At 42.5% G+C, this 25755-nt stretch overlaps 1 protein-coding gene and 1 pseudogene across 2 annotated transcripts in view; both read right to left on the reverse strand.

The window, feature by feature from the left end:
* The window catches only part of ZBTB8A (zinc finger and BTB domain containing 8A), a 62402-nt gene extending 41222 nt beyond the window's left edge, over positions 1-21180 (reverse strand). Inside the window, exons 1-2 of one of the 2 annotated variants that reach the window (XM_027965343.2) lie at positions 21034-21180; positions 5589-5689 (exon numbers count right to left, since the gene is read on the reverse strand). The gene's annotated coding sequence lies outside the window, so the exon portion shown is untranslated. The remainder of the gene's footprint in view (positions 1-5588; positions 5690-21033) is intronic. The other variant, XM_060410547.1, reaches the window with a different exon arrangement.
* Positions 12099-21180, reverse strand: LOC101113130 (large ribosomal subunit protein uL29-like; annotated as a pseudogene).
* Positions 21181-25755: the final 4575 nt, after the last annotated feature.

Genomic DNA, 25755 nt, shown 5'->3' on the forward strand with positions numbered 1-25755 from the left:
TTCTCAGTCTAAGAAGCTCTTACTCTTCCTTCAGAGTCAGCTCAAACACAGCATCACTTGGGAAGCTTTCCTTGACTTTCCTGGGTTCATACTAATTGCTATTTCTTCCAGGACCCATTGCACTGTATACATGTATGCCATGGCAATTGCTGGAATGCATTTTATTTGCCTGCTTGGAAATAATCACATGAGGAGAGACCATGTCTATGTGTATGGTGGTGGTGATTTACTCGCTCATTTGTGTCTGACTCTTTGCAACCCATGGACTGTAGCCAGCCAGGCTCCTCTGCCCATGGGATTTTCCAGGCAAGAATACTAGAGTGGGTAGCTATTTCCTTCTCCAGAGGATCTTCCCCACCCAAGGATTGAACCTGGGTCTCCTGCATTGCAGATGGATCCTTTACCACCAGGGAAGCCCAGCCTTGATTTAATGTTTGAGACATTCAATAAATATCTTCACTAATCTCCTTATTGAAATAACAAGGTTCTTTTTTAAAAAATTTACTTTTGATTGGAAGATAATTGCTTTATAATGTTGAGTTGGTTTCTGCTGTACAACAATGTGAATCAGCCATAAGTATACATATATCCCCTCCCTCTCCAACCTCCCTTCCACCCCTCTCCTCATTCCACCCTTCTAGGTTGTCATGAGCTCCCTGTGTTATACAGCAACTTCCTGCTATGTTACATATGGTAATGTATATGTTTCAATGTTACCCTCTCAATTTGTCCCACCCTTTCCATCCCCTGCAGTATCTATATCTCTCTATTACTGCCCTGCACACATACAATGGAATATTACTCAGCCATGCTGCTGCTGCTACTGTTGCTAAGTTGCTTCAGTTGTGTCAGACTCTGTGCGACCCCATGGACGGTAGCCTACCAGGCTCCTCCATCCTTGGGATTCTCCAGGCAAGAACACTGGAGTGGGTTGCCATTTCCTTCTCCAATGCAGGAAAGTGAAAAGTGAAAGTGAAGTCGCTCAGTCATATCCGACTCTTAGCGACCCCATGGACTGCAGCCCACCAGGCTCCTCCGTCCATGGGAGTTTCCAGGCAAGAGTACTGGAGTGGGTTGCCATTGCCTTCTCCGACTCAGCCATAAAAAGGAACAAATTTGAGTCAGTGCTAGTGAGGTGGATTAACTTAGAGCCTGTTATACTGAGTGAAGTCAAAAAGAAAAAAAAATATTGTATATTAATGTATATATATAGAATCTAGAAAAATGGTTAATAATGAACCTATTTGCAGGGCAGGAATAACAAAGGTTATTTATATGACTTTCCCTATATCCTGACTTCAAAGTTAAGGACATTCTATAATTAATTCAATGAAAACATTTCAAAGGCAAACTAAGCCAACACGTTTGGAGTACACTGTTCTTTAGGATTTTCTCTTGACATGGGGTTCAAGCTGATTAGTTATCACCTTTTGTGTGTGTCCCCATTGCAAACTATACATAACTTTACTGTGACACCTTTCACACTAATTTTTGTACTTATCTTTTCCTATAAACTCTTTGAAGGCAGGTATAGTCACATTCATTTTATTTTTTTAATCTCCATTTTATGGCACAGAGTCTGGTCTATAATCTATTAAAAGTTTGATCCTGATAAAAATATATCTATTTTAGCCCCAAACCTAGCATTTGATAGAAGTTACCCAGTAAAGTCAGCAACAGAACAAGGATGATGCCATCTATTCCCACTACATACTATTTAACATCGTTTTGGAGACATTAGCCAATGCAATAAGGCTTGAGAAAGAAACTAGAGAAAGGAAAAGTAGAAAGTAGGAGGTGAAATTACCACTGTTGTGGATATGACTGTATACCTGGAAAACGATAGGGAATCAACTGCAAAATTACCACAAACAAAAAGAGTATTAACAGGGGGCAGGAGATTATGAAGTTCATATTAGAAATCATTAACTCATTAACTTTTATATATATATATGTGCAAAAAAAACATACCAGGTAAGAAATATAATGAAATAAAGGACTCCTATTTTCAACAGCATTAAAAATACAAAATACGGAGGAATAAATTTAACAAGAAATGCATAAGGCTCATGAAAAAAACTTAAGGACACAAGAGAAGACTGCAGAAAATCAAACTCTTTGAATAGGAACGTTCAACATATTATTAAGATATCAATTCTTCCTAAGTCATTTTATAATATAACATGATCATAATAAAAATAACAGGAGGTCATTTTAAGATCAATACAACTTGATGCTAAAGTTTTATGGAAAAGTAAATATACAACAGCCAGTTAAATTTTGAAAAAGAACAAAGAGAAGGAATTAGCACCAACAGACATTCAGTTATATTATATACTTCACCAATAATTAAAACTGTGATGCTGATGATAAAGACAAAGACAGACCAGTGGAGTATACTAGGAAATCCAGAAAAGCATCCCAATATATGTGGGAATTTAATATATGATGAACCTGCGTTAAAAAGATGAGCAATTTACTAAGTGGCATTGGGACAATTTTTCGCCTTCTGGAAAAAAAAATAAGCTGGATTTACACCCCCATCTCATACCACAATAAATGCCATATGGATCAAAGACTTAGGTGTGAAAATAAGTCCATAAAAGTGCTAAGAAAATATATAGAAGGTTTATAAACTCAAATTGGGAAAGGCCTTTATAACCATGACTCAAAATACAAAAGCCATAAATGACTGATACACGTGACGACATAAAGATAAAACAAAATTCTGTATGACAAAACATACCACAAAAAGGCAAAAGACAGATGACAACATGGCAAAAACACCTATTAGAGAAATGGCAATCTCCATAATATACACGAAGCTTCTAAGAAATTTGCTAGAAAAGAATGATAACCTAAGAAAAAATAAGACAAAGAATAGTTCACAGAAAATGAAATACAAATATCATATGAAGGGATGTTCAACCTCAGTCATAAAACTATAAATGCAAATTAAAACTATACTGATGTTTCATTTTTCCTCTCTCAAATGAGCAACAAAATCCAAACATTTGATAATACTGATGGCTGTGGGAAAGTAAGCACTTTCAATCTTGACTGGTAGGAATATAAATTGGTGTCATTCCATGGAAGGCAATTTGGCAACAGTTCTCAAAACAATGAATGCATATATTCTCTGACCAAGCAACTTAACTCCTGGGAATTTATCCTACAGACATACTAGTACACGGGGCTTCCCAGGTGGCAAAGTGGTAAGGAATTTGCCTGCCAATGCAGGAGACGCAAGAGATACTGGTTTAATCCCTGGATCAGGAAGATTCGCTGGAAGAAGAAATGGCAATCCAGTCCAGTATTCTTGCCTGGGAAATCTCATGGACAGAGGAACCTGGCGGGCCACCGTCCACGGAGTCACAAAGAGTCAGGCACGACTGAGCGACTGAGCCCTAGCACTGGCATACTGGTGCATGATCGAGGTGACACGTGCACATAGTTATCCACTGCAGCACTGTCTGCAACAGCAAAAGACTAGAAAAATGCCCATCAGCAGGGGAGGAAAGCCATATGGAAAGACGGCTAAGATACAAATATGACACATGATACACATAGCTAAGTCTTTTTAAAAAGCAAGGAACACACACACAAAATATAAGGGAAAAAAGTGGAAACTCTGGAAAACCAGGATGGTGATTGCTAACTGGAGGCAAGCTGGGATCTGGGACATAGAGGCAAAGATGGAGGGGAGACGTTATATGGTATACTTTTTTAACATTCTGAGTTTGGAATCATATGAATATATATTAAGAAATTTTTTAAGTGTGTCAAACAAGTGGGTGAAATGTTAACTATCAGTCTCACATTTATCCATATCTAGGTTATAATTCATGAGTAAGATATCTTGGGAGCTCACAGGGTAATAATATTCTGTGTCTACTTATGTCAAGATTCATGTGCCAGATGAACAAATGACAAGCTCACATTCCATTATGAAACGTCAGGAAGTTATATTTCTTGGAAGAAAGAGAGAACAAACCAAGCGAGTGCTCGGTGAACAAACAGCTATACTATTGCAATTGTCAATCTGCTTACTGGTCTGAACACAGTGATGATGGCAGGAATGGCAAGGAAGGGAAAGATACAAATGACCTGAATGGGATATAAATCCATGGGTCTTGATGGCGGATTGAAAAATTCTACTGCATATGTTCAGAGAGCCCCACTGCAGTCTCCAGAGCTCTTATAACTCTTATTCGACTTGCCTAATTGTACCAAAGTGTACCATGATTTGTAATTGGCTGTGGAAGGCTAGAGAGAAAGAAAGAGAACTCAGTGATTTGGTGTTTAGCAGTATCACTAACAGATATTAGAAAGCCAGAAGGAAGAAAGCCAAGTTAGGGAAAAAGCAATGACTTAGGTTTTAAGTACATGGTGTCTGATGTGAGTGGGAAATCAGTTAGCTATGACCAGAGGGCTACTGGAAATCCTAGTCTGAAGTTCAGAGAGGACGTCAGACTTGAAGGTGGTGATGTGGGAGAGATCTATGGGGAGAAGCTGGAGGACTGCCCTGACTGTGGAGCAGAATGGGAAAGAGAAGGCAGAGTTACAGACAGAGAAATATAAGAAGAATCAGGAGAGCATGTGACAGGTACACCAAGGGTGAGGAGCTTTAAGAAGCAGTGAAGGGGTCTACACATTGAGAAATGAAAGGACCACAGCAATAATAACAGTAGCAATGTGCTCTATCTCCTGAATCCTGACACAGCAACCTAGAAGGTAGACAGTATTGTTAGCTCCATTTTACAGAAAAGAGTAACCCAGGGAATTCGCTGGTGGTCCAGTGGTTAGGACTCAAAGCTTTCACTGCTGAGGGCTGGGGGTTCAATCCCTGGTCAGGGAACTAAAATCCCAAAAGTTGCAGTGAAGCCTAGATGAAAAAAAAGTGGGGAGGATATTAATTCAGAAAGTGACTTCAAAGCTGCAGGATGTAACTGATGAGCTATCGTCCTTCAGTGCTTCCTTGGGAGAGCTGGGAGATCAGAGTTCTGCCACGAGTTCCGCCACTAAATTAGCTACACGTGCAGGGACAAGCAACTTCACCTTTCTAGGTTTCATTTCCTTCTCTGAAAATTGAGGGGATTGGTCTAGATAATCTCTAGCTCTTATGTAATATGAGTCTTTGATTAAAGCCAAATGGAAGAGGGACTCCCCTGGCAGTCCAGCGGTTAAGAGTCCACATTGCAATGCAGGGGACTTCGATTTGATCCCTGACTGGGGAACTAAGATCCCACATTAACTGCAACTACTGAGCCTGTGAACTCTGGAGCACATGGGCCACAACTAGAGAATCAACATGCCACAACTAAGACTCAACACAGCCAAATAAATAAATAAATAAAATTTTTTTAAAGGCAGAATGGTAGAGATATATATATACAAGATGGGCAATGAATTGAACATTTAGCCATAAGTGAGTAGGGAGACCTGACCAAGATCAGAATGCTGAATGTTTTATATAGTGAATTTTCAAGCAATAAACCCATACTCTGATATATAAAATCTATAATTGAAAAACTTTTTATCTATATATTTCAGTTGGGTATAATATCAGCAATTAAAATTTTTCATACCTGGAAATTTATAAATACTGTTCTTGAAACCCTGCTAAGCTGGCTGAATAGAATAAAAATAGAAGAGTCCAAGTGACACAGTCTGTATATGAAGGATTGTCCTGTAGAGAGAGAAAAGAGCTATTTATAATAAACATTTGTAATAAGAGACAGAAACAACTGCTAAGGTACATAAATATTTATGGAAATAAATTATATAGGAGCATTTATCAAGTATCATTTTTTTAGCATGTAAAAACAGATCTAGCACAGAATATTAGTTAATGGGAATCCTGAACCTCTTAATATTAAAGTCTGTAATAAAGATTTCCAAAATTAAAATATATTATGGCAGACTGAAAGCAAACATACTTTTCAACTTTAAGAACAAAATAAACTTTTAAAGACAACAGCTGTTCAAAGGCTGGCCAACAGATGAAATACCAAGACAGCAACATATGTTCTATTACCCTTTTCCTACAAATGACATCAATATGATTTGCAAGAAAACCAAACAGAATAGCTTTAAAGATTCAACTTACAAAATTAAACATTTCTTTAAAACTCTATGGTTAACAGGGAAGTGGAGGAAAAAGTCCTACTACATATGTTCACAAAGTCCCATTCAGTTCAGTTCAGTAGCTCAGTCGTGTCCGACTCTTTGCAACCCCATGAATTGCAGCACGCCAGGCCTCCCTGTCCATCACCAACTCCTGGAGTTCACTCAAATTCATGTCCATAGAGTCGGTGATGCCATCCAGCCATCTCATCCTTTGTCGTCCCCTTCTCCTCCTGCCCTCAATCCCTCCCAGCATCAGTCTTTTCCAATGAGTCAACTCTTCGCATGAGGTGGCCAAAGTATTGGAGTTTCAGCTTTAGCATCAGTCCTTCCAATGAACACCCAGGACTGATCTCCTTTAGAATGGACTGGTTGGATCTCCTTGCAGTCCAAGGGACTCTCAAGAGTCTTCTCCAACACCACAGTTCAAAAGCATCAATTCTTCAACACTCAGCTTTCTTCACAGTCCAACTCTCACATCCATACATGACCACTGGAAAAACCATAGCCTTGACTAGACGGACCTTTGTTGGCAAAGTAATGTCTCTGCTTTTTAATATGCTCTCTAAGTTGGTCATAACTTTCCTTCCAAGGAGTAAGGGTCTTTCAATTTCATGGCTGCAATCACCACCTGCAGTGATTTTGGAGACCCCCAAAAATAAAGTCTGACACTGTTTCCACTGTTTCCCCATCTATTTGCAATGAAATGATGGAACCAGATACCATGATCTTCGTTTTCTGAATGTTGAGCTTTAAGCCAACTTTTTCCCTCTCCTCTTTCACTTTTATCAAGAGGCTTCTGAGTTCCTCTTCACTTTCTGCCATAAGGTTGGTGTCATCTGCATATCTGAGGTTATTGATATTTCTCCCGGCAATCTTGATTCCAGCTTGTGCTTCTTCCAGCCCAGTGTTTCTCATGATGTACTCTGCACAAAAGTTAAATAAGCAAGGTGACAATATACAGCCTTGACATACTCCTTTTCCTATTTGGAACCAGTCTGTTTTCCATGTCCAGTTCTAACTGTTGCTTCCTGACCTGCATATAGGTTTCTCAAGAGGCAGGTCAGGTGGTCTGGTAGTCCCATCTCTTTCAGAATTTTCCACAGTTTATTGTGATCCACAGAGTCAAAGGTTTTGGCATATTACAGTCACCCAGATCTTTCATTTGTTTGCCAGACTGAACCAGTGTTCAATTTGCAGAAGCAGCTGCAAATTTAATTCTTGTGCTTCCCTGATGGTCCACTGGTGAAGAGTCCACCTTGCAATGCATGGGACACCTGTTCAATCCCTGGTATGGGAAGATCTGACATGCCATAGAGTAACTGAGCCCATGCGTTTCTGCTCTAATCCAAACCTTTTTCATTACCAAAAACAAAAAAAATCTGTTCAACTATTTTGCTCACCGATGAAGTTTTGTTAATGTAGAGACTGTTAAGGCTTTACATTCATAGGCAGTGGGAAAATGAATTAAATGCTTTTTAAATCAATCAATTAAGCTAGGAATTCCCATCTAAATAATTTTGACTAAATTAGTGAAATCATTTTAAAAATAATACAGGTTATTTCTAATTTTAAAAAGGTATTATAGGGCTTCCCTGGTGGCTCAGAGGTAAAGAATCCACTTGTCAATGCAGGGGACACACGTTTGATCCCTGGTCCAGGAAGATCCCACGTGCCACAAAGCAACTAAGTTCGTGCGCCACAACTGCTGAGCCTTAGTGCTGCAACTGCTGAAGCCCACGCTCCCTAGAAGCTGTGCTCCGCCACAAGAGACACCACTGCGATGAGAAGCCTGCACACTGCAACGAGAATAGCCCCTGCACAGCAATGAAGACCCAGCACAGTCAAAACTAAATAAATTCATTAAATTAAAAAATAAAATAAAAGCATTATATACTTTTAGAAAAAGTTTAAAATATAAGCAATTATAAAGAAGAAAATGGAATGAAATAACTTTTAAATAAGCATCCTGAAAACACCACCAGACAAAAGATAACTGCTCAAATATACTTTAGTTAATAAAATAAACACATTAGTTACCCACTCATGAGGAGGTCTGAATTCTGGCAAATTAAAGCATTCAAAACACTGACCTGGAAGTTAACAACAACAAAAAATTTTGAGCAGCAACCAAAAGAGAAAAGAGCCAAGATGATCTGAGTATTCCATAAAGTGCAATGTGATTTCCTCTTATGACTGGCAAAGTTTATGTAAAAAAACATTCCCACAGTCTCTACAGCTGGGAAGAATGGGAGACTTAAATTTTTTTTTTTTAATAAAGGGACAAAAAACAAGCTGAGAGCAAAAGGTGAGGGAGCTGGGAAGCAGCAAACCTGTGGAGATGGGTTGTGTTTACATTTGAAGTACAGCAAAGAATAGAATTGGCTATGAAAAGGATTTTAAGAAATACCCATCATTAAAACAGCAGGGTCTAATTCAGAGGTAAACTAGGACTCTGTAGTTGGGGGAACAAAATACATAACCTGCTTTTTTTTCTATATTTTTGGCTGTGCTGAGTCCTTGTTGCTGCATGGGCTCTTTTCTAGTTGCAGCAAGCGGAGGCTACTCTCCTTGCAGTGGCTTCTCTTGTGGAGAATGAGCTCTGCAGTGCGCAGGTTTCAGTAGCTGTGGCTCCCAGGTTCGAGAGCACAGGTTCAACAGTTGTGGCGCACAGGCTTAGTTGCTTTGTGGCACGTTGGATCTTCCTGGACTAGGGCTCGAACCTCTGCTCCCTGAATTGGCAGGAGGATTCTTTAAGAACTGAGCCACCAGGGAAGCCTAATAACTTTGGAGAACAACTCCTCCCAACCCTAAAATCTCATCCACTCTTAGCCCCAGTGAGTAAAAAGGGCACTCAGTAAAGGGTATTCACTTTGATAGCTTTAATAGCTATAACTATTTAGCTTTAACTATTTCAACAATATTATTTAAGAAAACGAACTAGCACTGTCCACTGTACTGGGTCTGTACAGAGGCAAGTAAAGTTAATTCTGGGGTTTTTTAAAGAGAATTGACTTTTGAACTTAGTCTATACCAGAAACAGTTTATATACACTGATGAAATGTCATCTTTAGTGATAACCACCAAATTCTACCCTGGCAGAAAATTATCTGAGTAGATTTGTGTATTAACCCCCAGCATCCTTTCTAACTTCCTTGTGGAAAATTAAAATGCCCATTTCCCAGACTCCTCTACGGTTATGCTTCCCCATGTGAAAGGAGGTCTATCTGTCAGCTGTTTCGTGAGATTTGGAAGGCAGAAATGGGGCGGGAGCCATCTTTCTGCTCTTCTGGCTGTTAATCCTGGCAAGCACATTTATGGAAACATTGGGTTTTTCTGCAGTGTTCCAGCATCCCGAACCTCACAACTATCAAGAGACAAGTTTGGTGGAGATAGCTGTCTCTAGTTGGTGGGTGTTGAGGGGCAGTTTCAGAATAGCAATTTCCTGACCCTTGAACTGCAGCAAGCAATGTCATCTGGAACTCAGATGTGGCTGGGGTGGCCTCCTGAGACCGTCTCCTGGAGGGCCTGATAGGTAGTCTGGTGCTGGAAATAATTTCTGAAGGCCCACGCCTCCCAGCCCTTCCAGTGATTCTGCAAACAGACTAAAATGCTAGAGTGGTTTCTCTTTCCTGCAACTAGGCCCAGATGACATATTAGCACATCAGTTGCCTCAATACATAAGCAGAAGGGTGATTGGTCTGTCTGTGAACTGCAGTACTGAGCAGCGTGCTTGATGATATATGCTCTGGAATCAGACTGCCACGGTGCAAATTCTGGCTCTGCCATACATTAACCTTCCTGGGATGTTAACATCCCTGTACCTTAGTTTCTTCATCTGCAAAATGGGACTAGCAATAATATCTTCCAGTTATGGGACATAGTAAATGAAAACATAATCTAAGTAAAGTACTGGTTTTTCCAGTAGTCATGTATGGATGTGAGAGTTGGACTATAAAGCTGAGTACCAAAAAGTTGATGCTTTTGAAGAGTCCCGTGGACTGCAAGGAGATCAAAACAGTCAAGCCTAAAGGAAATCAGTCCTGAATATTCATTGGAAGGGCTGATGCTGAAGCTGAAACTCCAATACTTTGACCATCTGATGCAAAGAACTGACTCATTGGAAAAGACCCTGATGCTGGGAAAGATTGAAGGCAGGAGAAGGGGACAACAGAGGATGAAATGGTTGGATGGCATTGCCAGCTCTATGGACATGAGTCTGAGTAAGCTCTGGGAGTTGGTGATGGACAGGGAAGCCTGGCATGCTGCAGTCCATGGGGTCGCAAAGAGTTGGACACGACTGAGCGACTGAACTAAACTGAACTGAAAGTGCTTATAATAGTGACTTGTCTTAGAAGCGGAGAAGGCAATGGCAACCCACTCCAGTACTCTTGCCTGGAAAATCCCATAGACAGAGAAGCCTGGTAGGCTGCAGTCCATGGGGTCACTCAGAGTCGGACACAACTGAGCGACTTCACTTTCACTTTTCACTTTCATGCCTTGGAGAAGGAGGTGGCAACCCACTCCAGTGTTCTTGCCTGGAGAATCCCAGGGACGGGGGAGCCTGGTGGGCTGCCACCTATGGGGTCGCACAGAGTCAGACACGACTGAAGCGACTTAGCAGCAGCAGTCTTAGAAAAAGCCCGAGAGATGTTAGCTATTATCACAGTAATAATACTACTAGTTATGCAGACCACTTTAAAACACTGCTTTGAGTAGAAAATGTAAACATTTAGAATTTTTAATTTTAGAATTACCATACATTTTATTGTGACCTCAAGGATTTTAACTTACACACAAGTGGTCACAGAAAAGATCTGACTGGTTTCATCATATATGTATACCCAGAGAGAGTGACGATTTCAGAACCACAGTGTACCTGAGGATAGCAAACTAGCCAACTAATTAGTTACTCTAACTAGTTTTTGAGGGTCTCACCCTAAGGAAGAGTAATTTTCTAGTAACAATTTTTGCCATTTTCCCATTACAAATACTACCTCATTAATTATGCTCTGACTTTATCTTTTGGGGCTCCAAAATCACTGCAGATGGTGACTGCAGCCATGAATTAAAAGATGCTTACTCCTTGGAAGCAAAGTTATGACCAACGTAGACAGCATATTAAAAAGCAGAGACATTACTTTGTCAACAAAGGTCTGTCTAGTCAAAGCTATGGTTTTCCAGTAGTCATGTATGGATGTGAGAGTTGGACTATAAAGAAAGTTGAGTGCAGAAGAATTGATGCTTTTGAACTGTGGTGTTAGAGAAGACTCTTGAGAGTCCCTTGGACTGCAAGGAGATCCAACCAGTCCATCCTAAAGGAGATCAGTCCTGAGTGTTCATTGGAAGAACTGATGTTGAAGCTGAAACTCCAGTACTTTAACCACCTGCTTGTGAAGAGCTAACTCATTTGAAAAGACCCTGATGCTGGGAAAGATTGAAGGTGGGAGAAGCGGACAACAGAGGATGAGATGGTTGGATGGCATCACCGACTCAATGGACATGAGTTTGAGTAAACTCCGGGAGTTGATGATGGATAGGGAAGCCTGGCGTGTTGGGGTCCATGGGGTTTCACAGAGTCAGACACAAGTGAGCTACTGAACTGAACTGATAAACCAGGGTGTGCGTTATTCAGATTTTTTTTTTCAGCTTCATTAAGATAGAACTGACAAATAAAAATGTAAGATATTAAAGTGTACATTATGGTATTTGATATACACATACATTGTGAAAGGATTCCTCCTACCTAGTTAATTAATGCGTGCTGATTTGCTGAGTTGTGTCTGACTCTTTGTGACCCTATGAACTGCAGCCCACCTGGCTCCTCTGTTCATGGGATTTTCCAGGCAAGAATATTGGAGTGGATTGCCATTTCCTCCTTCAGGGGATCTTCCCGACCCAGGGATAGAACCTGTGTCTCTTGCATCTCCTGCACTGGCAGGCAGATTCTTGACCACTGTGCCATCTTTACCTTTTCTTTCTTTTTTTGGTAAGAACATTTAATTTCTGCTCCCTTAGCAAATTTTCATTATACAATACAGTGTTATCAACTATAGTATCTATGGTATACATTAGATCCTCAGAGCTTATTCATCTTATAGCTGAAAATTTTGTGCCTTTTTCACAATCTCACCCTATTTTCCCCACCCTCCAGTCCCCGGCTACTTTTCTACTCTGTTTCTATGAGTTGGACTTTTCAGATTTCACATATAAGTGATAACATGCAGTATCTGTCTTTCTCCACCTAGCTTAATTCACTTAGCATATTATCTTTTGGGTCCATCCATGCTGTCACACATGACAGGATTTCTTTTTAGTCATGACCGAATATTATCCTATTATATATAAACCACATTTTATTTATCCATTCGTCCATTATCAGACACTTAGACACTTATTTAAAACTTAGATTGTTTTAAAAATGTTACCAGAGAGGAGACTTCATGAGAATGAGATCAGTATTCTGTAAGATTTGAAAACTGGAAGTTTAAAATTTTTTAAATTTAAAGTTCTAAGTTTAGGCTTAGAATGCTATTCTAATGTGCTTATTAAGAAGGTCTTAGATAAAATTATGGCCTGGTTTGGTGTGCAGAAGTGAATTCTGTGTTAAAAAAAAAAAAAAGTGTATTCTGATGATAAAAAAAGATTTTGGAATAAAGCTCCCCCCACAATATGCTGAAATTGTAAGAACCCTGTGTTTCACCTTATCCAACAACCAGTGGGAGAGAGTGCCCTGAAGCCAATACAAAAGTGTTTGCTGTACCCTCGACAGTTCAGATGCTGCAGAAAGTCCAAGACTCAGAGCAGTGAAGATTTACTGAAGGGTTAGAAAAACAATGGAAAGAAAGAAACTTCATGCTTTGATACAATAACTACTTTTACACTGTTCTGAAAATCATACAGCTATATATATTTTTGGGCTTCCCTGATAGTGTGGTTGGTAAAGAATCCACCTGCAATGCAGGAGACCCTGTTTCAATCCTTGGGTTGGGAAGATCCCCTGGAGAAGGAAACAGCTACCCACTCCAGTATTCTGGAGAATCCCAAGGACTGTATAGTCCATGGGGCCTGCAGAGTCAGACATGACTGAGCGACTTTCACTGTCATATATATTTTGTTCTTTTTTAAAAAAATATATGATTTTTTGGTTGTGTCAGGTCTTAGCTGCAACGCTTGGGATCTTTAAGTTTGGGCATGAAAACTCTTAGTTGTGGCATGTGGGATCTAGTGCCCTGGGCAGGGATGGAACTTGGGTCCCTTGCATTGAATGTGCAGTTTTAGCCACTGGACCACCAGGCAAGTCTCTCTTTCCCTTTTTTTTTAAGAAAAAATCTTTTATTTTCATGAGAACAGATATTCTGAAATGTGAAATGTATTCATTCAATATCTATTGAGCACCTGCTCAATGCCAGGTGATCCCTGGCCCTGGGAATACAAACCGGATGACACGTCAAAGATCAGTGCTCTACAACACCTCAATGTCCATCAGCAGAGGGAGAGAAAGAGAAAGAAAGTACTCCTAGGAGAAGGAAACTATAAAACCAAGGAAGCAAATGACTTTGCCTGGCAGTGTCCACATGTGTGCATGCCAAGTCGCCTCAGTCACGTCCAACTCTTTGCAACTGTATGGACTGTAGCCTGCCAGGCTCCTCCGTCCATGGGATTCCCCAGGCAAGAATACTGGAGTGGGTTGCGATGCCCTTCTCCAGGAGATCTTCCTGATCCAGGGATTGAACCCTTGTCTCTTAAGTCTCCTGCATTGGCAGGAGAATTCTTTACCACTAGTGCCACCTGAGAAGCAAGTCCACAAAAGCTTCCAAAAGGCAGTAACAGTCGAGTCTTGAAGGATGAATAAAAGTTCATAATGGAGAAGAGGACAAAGGACATTCTAGACAGAAGCCCCAAGGGCAAAGGCATAGCAAGTATTAAGAAGCATGACCTCTTCAAAAAAGTTTGCTATGGCTAGAGACTCAGGGCCTGTGAAGGGACAGTGGGAGATGAACAGAGAACAGTATGTAGGTGTCAGCTCCTGAAACCCCTCCACTTCTGTGGGTCTGGACACTTTTGAAGGATTTTAAGAAGGGTGACATGGTTATAGGTCTACCAATGACTAGCTATGTGACTTAGTCAAGTTACTTAACCCTAAGCACCAGTTTCCTTTTTTGTAAAATGGAGATACTGACTGCTAAGAGGCGCTAAGGAAGTCTGTTGAGAGGATTAAGTAAGATAATAGCTAAGATAAATAAGATTAACAGCAATAAGAAATAAAGACAAACAACAATGAGCATGTGAAGATATGTTTAGCATCAGGAGTCATTAAGGAAATGCAAGTAAAAGTCATAGTGAGATATGACTTCACACCCATTAGGCTACTATAAACACACACACACAGGAAAATAACAAGTGTTGGCCAGGATGTGTAGAAATCAGAACCTTCACGTACTGCTGGTTGGAATGTAAAATGGTACACCCATTTTGGAAAACAGCCTGGTAGCTCCTAAATGATTAAACATAGAGTTACCACAAGACTCTGCAATTCCACTCCTAGGTTTATGTTTAAGAGAAATGAAACTATATATGCCTGTAGAAATTTGTATACAAATGTTTATAGCAGCATTATTCATAACAGTGAAAGGGTGGAAACAACTCAATGTCCATCAGCATTTGGGAAATGGACAAACAAAATGTGGTAGATCCATACAATAGAAAGTTATTCAGCCATTAAAAAGGAATGAAAAACTGATTTCCTATTTGCTACCACATGGATGAAACTTAAAAACCTCAAGCTAAACGAAAGAAGCCAGTCACAAAACACCATATATTTTATGATTTCATTTATATGAAATATCCAGCATGGGCAGGTGAGAGACAGAGAGTAGGTTAGTGCTGTCAGGGGCTATTAATGGATATGGGCTTTCTTTATGTAGTAAAGTGTTTCTATAATTAGAGAGTAGTGATGGCTGCATAATTTTGTGAATACACTAAAAAACACTGTATTGTACACTTTAAAAGGTGAATTTTATGCTATATGAGTTATATCTTCATAAAAGTAAATCGCTAATATTTGAAGGTTTACTAAGCACAGTAGTAAGCATTTTACACCCATTATCTTATTTCAGTCCTCACAACAGCCTCATGAAATAAGTGCTACTGGGATTCACATGGTGTAGATCAAGAAAGAGAGACACAGAGGAATAAAAACAAAATCTTCTCCAAGACTGTACATGAAGCAAGTGAACAGAGACTGGAATTCAGGCTGACTGACCCCAAACCAGCACTCTTTTAAGTCCTGCACTTTTTTTCTGGACATAATGTATGCAAAAGGCCTAGCAAGCAGGTGGGTGTGTGTGCTCATTCACGTCCACCCAACTCTTTGAAACTCCATGGATCAGGCTACCCTGTCCATGGGATTTCCCAGGCAAGAATACTGGAGTGGGTTGCTATTTCCTTCTCCAGGGGATCTTTCCAACCCAGGGATGGAACCAGTGTCTCTTGCCTCTCCTGAACTGGCAGGAGAGGCATTATTTCTTTACCATTAGTGCCACCTGGAAAGCCTAGTATGCCATTTGTCGTTGTTCAGTCGCCAAGTCGTGCCTGACTCTTTGCGACCCCATGGACTGCAGGACACCAGGATTCCCTGTCCCTTGCCATCTCCCGGAATTTGCCCAAGTTCATGACAATTGAATCAATGATGCCATCCGACCATCCCATCCTCTGTCACCCTCTTCTCCTGCCTTCAATCTTTCCCAGCATCAAGGTCTTTTCCAATGAGTCGGCTTTTCACATCAGGTGGCCAAAGTATTGGAGCTTAAGCTTCAGCATCAGCCCTTGCAATGGATATTGTATTCAGGGTTGATTTCCTTTAAGATTGACTAGTTTGATCTCCTTGCTGTCCAGGGGACTCTCAAGTCTTCTTCAGCATGACAGTTCAAAAGCATCAATTCTTTGGTGCTCTGTCTTCTTTACGGTCCAGCTCTCACATCCATACATGACTACTGGAAGAACCATAGCTTCGACTAGATGGACATTTGTCAGCAAAGTGATATCTTTGCTTTTTAATATCCTACTGGCTCAGCATGCAGTTAGGGCTCAATAATTATTAGGTATTATTGTTATGATGAGCCAGTTTGTATACCCTGAGAAAAAAACCCAGAACAGCATGGAGAAATAGTGGGAGAGGCAGGGCCAGGGAGATTAATTTAAAGGCTTAATGAAGTTGTCAAAGTAAGAAATGGTGAGGAACTAAATTAAGGCATAGAGACTGAAAAACAGAAGTGATATACAGGAATTTTTCCAAGAAAATAGGAACTGTCCTATAAATTGGGGTAGTTACAACTCGATATACTAATATTTACACCTACAAAGCGTTAACGTAACTTGCGCTTATAATTGTACTTTTTCTTTTTTTGCCAGTTTGCTTGTTTTTTTGATGCCTGGATGCTCAGGCCTTGACCACATATTCCCAGAGTGGGAACAGCCATTCTTTCCACCGCTGCTTCTTGGTCTTCAGGTTTTGTTCATGCTCGGTGCATGGCTCGCGTTTTCTTGGGTCGCAGATCAGAGGCTTCTTGCCCTTACAGATTTCCTGAAGTTCTCTTTCTGAGTCTGGTTAATGACGGTGAGTACCCTGGCGATGGATTTGCAAATGAGAATCTTGGAGAGTTTGGAAGGCTCACTGCCTGTCACTTTCGCCACAAGCAGCTGGGATAGCTCCACCTTCAGGTCTTCCAACTTTCTCAGCAGCTCCTCATTCTTCTTGCCACGAAGGTCTTGAGCCTTTATCTCGGCCATGGCTGTATAGTCTGCCTCTGCAGCCTTCTCGGAGGGAAAGAGCCATAACTGTATTCTTGAGTCAGCAGGAAAGGTTTAGGTTATTCTCCAAGTATGTGATTAAGTCATGGAAATGGGTAATACGTTTCAAATTTTCTTTCCAGCAGATTGACCTTATAAGTTGAAACAGCTAGTTATACTAGTTCATGCAGACAGTCAAAATTCAATTGAGGACTTCAGAGTGGTCCAGTGGCTGGGAATCCGCCTGCCAATGCAGGGAACATGGGTTCAGTCTCTGGCCCGGGGAGATTTCACATACAACTAGAGAGTAGTCCCCGCTTGCCACAATTACAGAAAACTCGCACACAGCAAGAAAGACCCAGCGTGGCCAAAAATAAATACACAAAAATTAAATTTGAAACATTTTAAATATCTGTAAGAGTTTAATTTATAACAGTCCTAAGAATACTAAAGAATTAATGATTCCCACCAAGTTCAAGATCTTTAAAGGTGGATATAAAAGGCAATATACATATTTTAGGAAACGTTAAGTTAAAAAGAATTGATACTTTTGAACTGTGGTGTTGGAGAAGATTCTTGAGAGTCCCTTGGACTGCAAGGAGATCCAACCAGTCCATTCTAAAGGAGATCAGTCCTGGGTGTTCTTTGGATGGACTGATGCTAAAGCTGAAACTCCAATACTCTGGCCACTTCATGCGAAGAGTTGACTCATTGGAAAAGACTCTGACGCTGGGAGGGATCAGAGGCAGGAAGAGAAGGGGACGACAGAGGATGAGATGGTTGGATGGCATCACCGACTCGGTAGACAAGAGTTTGGGTGAACTCCGGGAGTTGGTAATGGACAGGGAAGCCTGGTGTGCTGTGATTCATGGGGCCGCAAAGAGTCGGACACGACTGAGTGACTGAACTGAAGAGAAGTTAAAAAGTCTTTGGAATAGAAGGAAAAGACATGCATTTCCACAACTAAAGGAAAAGATTTAGGTAACAAATATAACTCTTACTACGGTTGTGGACCGGTTAAGACCATCTTTCTAAAGGCATGTGTATGCTCAGTCATGTCTGACTCTTTGTGACCCCACAGACTGTGGCTGCCAGGCTCCTCTGTCCGTGGAACATTGATAAGAATACTGGAGTGGGATGCCATTTCCTCCTCCAGGAATCGAACCTGCATCTCCTGTGTCTCTGGCATTGGCAGGTGTGTTCTTTACCACTGAAACACCAGGGAAGCCCCCTTTTAAAGGTACATAGCTATTAATTAAGAATGTAATGTATCACCAACACAAAGGTCACAAATACAAAGTTCAGTCTCCTCAGGATAAATCCCTGGGCCATGAGAAACTTCAGCAAACTGGCGGGGTAATTGTATGGATACATATCTATTAACCCTGTAAATTAGAATTAAACAATTGGAATCAGAATTACATATAAAAATGTTAAAAAAATAAAAACCATAGTTGAGGAAAGTCAGTGAGACGATGGCATTTAAAGTAAAGTCCAAAGATGGTAAGAGAGTTATTCAGATATCTGGAGGAAGGGTGTTCCAGGCAGATGGAACAACAAACGCAAAGGCTCTGAAGAGAAGCAGGCAAGGAGGTTGGAGAAACATCAAGAGCTGGGGAGGACTTCCCGGGCACTCCTGTGGTTAAGACTCAGTGCTCCCAATGTAAGGGGTATGGGTTGGATCCCGAGTCGGGGAGCTAAAAGAAATGTAGAAAATGGAGGGCTGGGGAGAGTAAGGAAAGACGGAGTCAGAAAGGAACAATAGATTGTGGGGCAGTAGGACATCCCGGGGCTCACCTTGTGGCTCAGCTGGTACAGAATCTCCCTGTAATGCGGGAGACCTGCGTTCAGTCCCTGGGTTGGGAAGATCCCCTGGAGAAGGGAAAGGCTACCCACTCCAGTATTCTGGCCTGGAAAATTTCAAGGACTGTATAGTCCATGGGGTTGCAAAGAGTCGGACACAACTGAGCGACATTCACAGGACATCGTGGGACCAGTTCCTGTGGACTTGGTAGACTCTTTAGGGCCTTGGGCTTTTGGTCTGAGTAAGACGGGGACCCACTGAAGATGAGGAGCCACTGACCAACTCTAAGCAAAAAAGTGACAGGAACTTTCCTCAAGGGGATCAAAACACTCGCACCAAATTCTTTATTATAAACAGATAGGTCACTGAAAAGGTTAAGCCTATTAGACATAAATTCCATTTTATCTAGAAAATAAGATTTAAATGATACAGGATGAATCAAGTATTACCCTATCTTACAAAGTTTGGGGGCTCAAATCATCATCAACAGCAGAGCTGGTGATTTCAAGGCCACAAGATAAGTTCTGGCAGGCTGCTCTCTTTCATGGGGAATTCAGGACTTGAAAGAAGCCAAGGTACTCAGGATGCCCCGGTCTAATATTTCACAGCCTAACCCAAACATGCCCATTTGGCCGGGGGTGGCAGGTTAGATTCTCACTTCCCATTTACCATTTGTGTGGCCAGGGGCACTACCAGGAATAAAGGTATCTGATTCCTGGTTATACTCTGCCTGACAGCCCTTCAGTGAAGGGCTCTTGCTCCAGGGGTCCCACAAATTCAAGCCTTATCTGAGACTCGGGGAAGATTAGAGAGGAAGTTTTGAGCCTAAGGTTTATTCTGCTGAGGATTTTAGACTTGTTTCTGATAAGATCGGTTAAGGGCTTTAGAGCATGGGAATGATATGACTTGCTTACTTAAAGAATATGGAGGTGACTTTAGGAGGAAATGAAGAGCAAGAACAGGAGGCAAGGGCGCTGGAAGCCTGCCACTGTTCACCTCCTGGCTTAACGTTTAAATGCTTAATGCGTTTCCTCACCTAGAAAGTGGAAAAACCACCGGCCTGACTAGATGGTTGTTTTATGCGAAAATAAGTGAAATAATTCATATAGGCGAAAGCACTCCATTTACTAAAGTTCTTCAAATATAGAGGCTTATTAAGAACAGAAGTAATACTGATGTGCGTAGTTTAAAAGCCCAATAGGTGAGAATCTACCGCTTGCAAACGCATTTTGTACTAAGCCTAACATAAGGTTATATGTCTACTATATTTCAATTTTAAAAGAAAAACGAAAGCCGGGGGCGGGGGGGAACCGCCTTTGAAAGATACAGAACCTGGCTACTGGCACAATCAATAATAAATAAGCGCATTTGAAGGCGAAGGTGCCAAACCGCTATTAACTTACAAAAGATGCCGTCTACATGGGCAGAAGGTGCGTATGTGTGAGTCCGTCATAAAACAGTAATTACAGCACAATATTAGTTAGGTATAGTAAGTCTGCTTGGGTTCTAAGCCCGGATCTGTCGCGTCACGATATAAAACCAAAGGATGGAAGATGTACGGAGAAACTCGGACTCCTGGCCGCAAGTGACAAGCCCCAGACCTCGGCCGCCCCATCCGGCGGGCCACCCATCACTGGCCGCGCAGCCCGAGCCCCGCCGGCCGCCGACCCTCCGGGAGTCTGCGGCGCCCGACGGCTCCAGACACGCCCGGCACCGGCCCCGCGCCGCCTTCCCGCCACCGCCGCCAGGAGGCTCCGCGCGCCTTCCCGCCTTTCCCCGCGCCACGGCCGGGCCGGGCCGGGCGGCCAGGCGGGCGCGGCGCTCGGCGGGGGCGGTCGGGCGGGCGCGGGCGGCGACGGCGCGGCCATTGTCCCGCAGCCCCTCCCGGGCGCGCAGGCGGACAGGGCCGGGCGGCAGGGCGGGCGCGGCGGCCGCGCAGTCCGGGAACCGGTGCGCCCCGCCGCCGCCGCCCGCCTCTCCTCGCCGGCCACCGCAGCGAGGCCAGGTTCTCGGCGCCGGCCGCCCGGCCGCGCCTCCTTTGTGACCGTCTCCAGCCCCTCAGACCGGCGCGCCACCGCCGCTGCGCCCGGGGCTGCAAATGGCGCCCGCTCGCCTCTGCGCCTCCCGCCGCTCTCCCAGCCCGGGGACGTCTGGGGGCGCAGCGCCCGGGCCGTATCCCGCCGCCACCGCCCGGGGAGCAAAGCCCGCGGCGCCTTCGCCCGCGCCTCCGCCCGCAGCGAGGCTTGCGGGCCCGTGCGAGGCTGCCCCGACGCCCCGCCCGCCCTCCGCCCGCGCGGCGCGCAGCCACTTACCGCGGGCCGCGGCGCAACGGCGGGTCGCGCGCGCGGGCTGGGGGGAAGATTCCCGGTTCTCGGCGGGGGAAATTCCCCCTTTCGAAGCCGTTCCTTTGCGCCCCAAAACAAGTAGCCCCAACGTGAGAGAAACAAAAGGTATTTGCTGACGTGGGCGTTGGACAGAAACGCCCGAGGGCTGGGGACACAATTAAAGGGGCAACGCACAGATTTCAGGCACCAACCAGCAGCTTCGCCCACTCCCCCTGCCCTTCCCTACACCCCGCTGCACGCTCCAGAGGCGCTGGGGTGCCCAGATCCCCGAGCAGTTGGCTACGGAATCATTATTTAGTCAGGAGCTTAAATTTTAAATTGTACTTTACGTTGGGAAAGGCGCCTCCGGAGGGCAGAAGGGCTGGATTTCTAGGATCTGGGGAATTTGGTTTAGGAAAGAGGGAGGGACTTAGGCGTGCCCACAATTACTGTATAAGTACATGTGACATTATTGTACTTAAGTTTAGCAGCGTCAAATGGAAGAGATCTGTACAGAATTTTTCCTTTTATTGAGGCACTCATTTTAGTCGGGGATACCTTTTCTAAACCTCTACAGGTCACAAGCATTGCATTTTCTTTGAAGAGGCTAACTCAAGAAGCTGAGATAAGAGAAAATAATTCTTGGTTAAGTTCAAAGAAAATAAAAAACTAGTAAGAATAGCAGATTTTGTGTTTTCAAATACAAAAATTCATTGTAGATCAAGTCTTTCTTCTGACATATTTATGTCCCTAATATTCAGAGTTCAGACGTCAGATTATGTATTTGCTAAAATCTTTATAATCACTGAATTTTCATTGTTACTATAGAAACAATTTTATAAATTAGTTTTCTAGTTCCTTATGTTGGAGTAAAGTACTGAAAAGTTCTGTGATATAGTAAAACAAACAAGACTCAAAATTTCAAAATATTTAGTCTTTGATGGACTTCTCTCATGTCATATTCAGTTATACTGGACAAAGTTTGTTACTTTGGTTTCATCATAATTAATTATGTGCTTTGAGGACCATATTCTCTACTAGAAGGGCTTCCTTAGGAGCACAGTGGTAAAGAATGTTCCTACAATGCAGGGGATGCAGTTTTGATCCCTAGGTGGGGAAGATCCCCTGGAGAAGGAAATGACAACCCACTCCAGTATTCTTGCCTAGGCAATCTCATGGACAGGGGATCTTGGCAGGCTACAGTTCATAGGATACAAAACACAACTATCTCTTAATATCACTTCTATATTACTCTCCAGTTATTTTGCTATTTAGTTCCATTTCCTCACATCATTCTGCACAGATCATTAAAAATGTGTTTGAAAACCATTAGGTATCAGGAATGTTGAATGTACTCAGACTATTTTACTAGCATCCCCATTGATAATTCTCCTAGATAGACCTGGGCATTGTTATAGAAAAGATTTTGGTGTTTTTTTTTTTTTTTTTTAGCTTTAATTGAAACTTGCAAAAGAGTTCTACAAACTTGTTCCTCAGTAGAGCACATCAGATTAGTGATAAACTCTTCGTTGCAAGAAAGAAATCAGTTCAGTTCAGTTCAGTTGCTCAGTCGTGTGACTCTTCGCGACCCCATGAATCACAGCATGCCAGGCCTTCCTGTCCATCACCAACTCCAAGAGTTTACCCAAACTCATGTCCATCGAGTCGGTATGCCATCCAGCCATCTCATCCTATGTTGTCCCCTTCTCCTCCTGCCCCCAATCCCTCCCAGCATCTGGGTCTTTTCCAATGAGTCAACTCTTCTCATGAGGTGGCCAAAGTATTGGAGTTTCAGCTTTAGCATCAGTCCTTCCAATGAACACCCAGGACTGATCTCCTTTAGGATGGACTGGTTGGATCTCCTTGCAGTCCAAGGGACTCTCAAGAGTCTTCTCCAACACCACAGTTTAAAAGCATCAATTCTTCGGCACTCAGCTTTCTTTAGAGTTCAACTCTCACATCCATACATGACCACTGGAAAAACCATAGCCTTGACTAGGCGGACTTTTGTTGGCAAAGTAATGTCTCTGCTTTTGAATATGCTGTCTAGGTTGGTCATAACTTTCCTTCCAAGGAATACGCGTCTTTTAATTTCATGGCTGCAATCACCATCTGCAGTGATTTGGGAGCCCAAAAAAATAAAGTCTGACACTGTTTCTGCTGTTTCCCCATCTATTTCCCATGAAATGATGGGACCAGATGCCATGATCTTCGTTTTCTGAAAGTTGAGCTTTAAGCCAACTTTTTCACCCTCCTCTTTCACTTTCATCAAGAGGCTTTTGAGTTCCTCTTCACTTTCTGCCATAAGGGTGGTGTCATCTGCATATCTAAGGTTATTGATATTTCTCCCAGCAATCTTGATTCCAGCTTGTGCTTCCTCCAGCCCAGCGTTTCTCATGATGTACTCTGCATAGAAGTTAAATAAGCAGGGTGACAATATACAGCCTTGTCGTACTCCTTTTCCTATTTGGAACCAGTCTGTTGTTCCATGTCCAGTTCTAACTGTTGCTTCCTGACCTGCATATAGGTTTCTCAAGAGGCAGGTTAGGTGGTCTGGTATTCCCATCTCTTTCAGAATTTTCCAGTTTATTGTGATCCACACAGTCAAAGGCCACGGAAGAAATAGTAAGATTTTTTTCCCTCAACTTCCCCCTCTAGCTTCTGAAACTCTTTTATATAGTTGGAGAATTCCTTACATTATGAGTAATTGGTGGGAGGTTGAATTGGCCATCTGCAACAGAATCTGGAAATGCCAGTGGTTTGCTTTCCCAGAATCTTTTGTGGTTAAGACAATGACCATGGTCTACACTTTGATAGTCAGATGCACCCTCCAGGGACTTTGAAGAGGGAGCTGTAAGAAGCAGGAAAACTCAAAGAATCTTTTCTAGCCGTGGTGACAGTTGCAGCAAGACAGAATCTCCAAGGTGTCCAGTGCCAGTGCTATCAGTGGGGCCAGCTGCCATGGAGAAATGCTGGTATCCTCACCAGGCCAGTTCTATGGTATGACTTGGCTGTTGTTTCTGCCTGGTTAACATAAGCTCCAACCCCTGCGCTTTGCTCTTCCTGTGAATCTATGGACTTTTAATGATTCACTTCTGTTTAAATCAGTCAAGGCCAGTCTTTGTGCAACCAAGAACCTGGTACAAAATATGAAAAGGCATTTGGACATATAGCCATATAGCTTTTTACAACAGATGAAATTGTTGGAGGTAAAATGTCATCCCTGTTATATAGATGGGAACTAAAACCATAGATATAGATGGAGAGAGAGCCTATGAAGTAAGAAGAGGAGAAACTCAAAACCAAACATCACCAACTTCATCATCTAGTGGCTGGCTAGAGGAAGGTGAAACTGTGGTTAAGTCTTAAGAAGTGATTAGAGTGAAAGGAAGAGATGTGGGATAGTGTGGTACTGTAAAAACTAGAAGAGAGTAATTCAAGAAGGAAGAACTGAACAGGAGTGTTCAATACATCTCTTCACACTCTAAGAGAAAATATCTATTAACAACTTGGAAATCATTAATTTCAGAGAACGCTGTTAGGCTTCATTTAAGGGAGCAAATTCCAGATGATCGGACTATGTGGGGATGGAGAAATTGAGATGGAGAGAATAGGCAGTTCTTGAGAGATTTGGTTACAAAAGTGATATTCCAATTACTATTGCTGTGTAACATGCCAGCCCAAACATCGAGGCATATGTCAAAAGACTTTGATTATGCTCATGGATTCCATGGGTCAAGAATTTGACTAGTCCCAGCAGAGATGGCTTGTCTCTGTTCCACAATGTCTGGAGTCTAACTGGGAAGACTCTTGTGGCTGAGAGTGATTTAAACTGCTGGAAACTGGAATCATCTGGAGGTTTCTTCATTCACAGATCTAGTACCTAGGCTGGTGTAGCCAAAGTTTGGCCTCTATACCCTGGTACTGAGTTGAACCTCAGAGACAAAATGTTGGATAAAGTGTAAAAGAACAGACTTTACTGCTTTGCTAGGCAAAAGGGACCACAGAGGGAAAATGCCCTCTAGACTGTATGCCCCAACCTGGAAGGGATAGTGAGGAGTTCTATAGTATATGTTAGTCACTCAGTCATGTGCAACTCTTTATGACCCCATACACTGCCGCCACCAGGCTCCTCTGTCCATGGGATTTTCCAGGCAAGGGGACTGGAGTGCTTTGCCAATTCCTTCTCCAGGAGATCTTCCCAACCCAGGGTTTGAACCTGGGTCTCCTGCACTGCAGGCAGATTCTTTACTTAGTGAGCTAATGCTGACTTTAAAATATGCACAACATGAGTCTCAAGTTTCATGTGGGAAAAAATGAGGACTGCAACCCAGAACACAGCATTTCAGATAACTGAGAAACTGCCTTGAGGAGGCAAGAGGAGAAGCTAAAATATATAGGAGTTTTCTAACAAAGGGCGGGTAGTCAGAAACATCAAAAGATTACTGTTAATTAAAGAAACCAGATATGTCAAGTTAAGGAATTTAGTGCTTTTCTATATATGGGAAGATGCAAGAGTCTGGACTAACTGAAATTATTCCTTTGATATTTACCACAGCTATCTGGAGTCAGCATCTTATGTTTTCAAACCCTGAGTTTCATCAGGGCTCAGCATAGGGAGTGGCTCTAGTCTGCTGCAGGCTACTGTGTGTGTGTGTGTGTGTGTGTGTGTGTGTGTGTGTGTGTGTGTGTGTGTGAGACTCAGTTGTG

Source organism: Ovis aries, chromosome 2 (assembly GCF_016772045.2).
Source record: "Ovis aries strain OAR_USU_Benz2616 breed Rambouillet chromosome 2, ARS-UI_Ramb_v3.0, whole genome shotgun sequence".
In the NCBI taxonomy this organism is placed as follows: Eukaryota; Metazoa; Chordata; class Mammalia; order Artiodactyla; family Bovidae; genus Ovis; species Ovis aries.